The following is a 1,470-nucleotide window of genomic DNA, read 5'->3' as shown; positions in this document are numbered from 1 at the left end:
GGTCTTCCCCCCAACAGTAACCAAAGCGGTGTATCTGTTTGAGAGGGGGATGGCCACAGGGGACTCCTGCATAACCTGCCTGCTCCTACTATTCCATCTGGTGGTCACCCATCCCTTTTCTGCCTGTGCATCCATTACCTGCGGTGCGACCACCTCACTAAACATGCTATCCATGACGCCCTCAGCTTCGCGGACGCTCCACAGTGAAACCACCCGCAGTTCCTGCTCCATAATGCGAGTAGCCAGTAGCTGCAGCTGGATACACTTCCTGCACACATGGTCGTCATGGAGACTGGGAGGGTTCCTGAGTCCCCACATAGCGCAGGAGGAGCATATCACGGGGCTGAGCTCTCCTGCCATGACTTACCCTTAGATTAATTAGTTACTCCCTTAATTAAAAAATACTAATGACACTCGGGGCCTTGTTCTACCCACGACAATCTAAAGTCCTTCATAAGCTACACTGAATAAAAAAAACACTTTAGTAGTCCTCACCTTATCAGTAGAGGTTTTTTTTTCAACTAAAAAACTTTGCCCTTTTCTTTAAGATATTTAAATACACTAACAGCAGTGACTCACCAACCAATCACCTTGCAGTTCTCCTCTGACATCACAGTTGGCTTCTTTTCTTTCAAAACTCCAGCACACTGGAAGAGCTCCACTCCACTCCTGGAAGGGAAGAGACTGGGCCTCGATCCTCGGATTGGATTTATAGGCTCCGCTCTCGGCGTTCTCCTCATATCGCTCCATATAGGTCTGCTCCGCTCCGCTCCTCTCCGCTCCCGGAAGGTAATTCACCAGCTTTTGCAGAAAGTAGGACTTAAGCTGTTGCAGTACCTGTTAGAAAGATTGTCTAAGTTATTCTGAAGTCATCTTCCAATGTCATCTGCATGGAAGCAGGATTTTAAAGGATAAGATGTAGTTTTTAAAAGTCACTTCAATCTTCCTCGAGTCTTTACAAAGAAGCCAAGTAAATCTTGAGAAAAAGTCATATACATTTCGAGATCTTTTAAAAACACTTCAATCTTGTTAATAAAAAGTCAGATGTAAATTTAAGAACTCTGATCAGGCCATGCTAAAAACTTACATACAATTATGAAATAAAATACAACATTTAAAATGTCTGAACTCCTTTCTGAGAGTTGACCCCTGCTGCTGCCGGTGTCTTCCTGGAATAGTGGAGCTGTTGTGTCAACAGAAAAGTCCTTCCCGAGCAGCCCTGAGCCTGTTGGTACCGGCTTAAATCCAACCCAGGTAAAAATCAGGGTACATTGTGGGCAATGAGCCCAAATTGCTGAACTACAGGTCCCTGTCACTTTAAAGAGTGGGCTGGTGCGATTATGATCAGAGGCTCCTTCTAAGCACATTTCTCACCACCACAACTTCCAGATGCTGGTGTTAGTGTGTGCATGTACCGGCAGTTGCAGTGCTGTTCAGACCCTCAATAGCAGTGAAAGTCTCAGAGTTCAC

This window comes from Heterodontus francisci, unplaced genomic scaffold (assembly GCF_036365525.1).
Source record: "Heterodontus francisci isolate sHetFra1 unplaced genomic scaffold, sHetFra1.hap1 HAP1_SCAFFOLD_43, whole genome shotgun sequence".
Classification (NCBI taxonomy): Eukaryota; Metazoa; Chordata; class Chondrichthyes; order Heterodontiformes; family Heterodontidae; genus Heterodontus; species Heterodontus francisci.
This window is presented reverse-complemented; position numbering follows the sequence as displayed.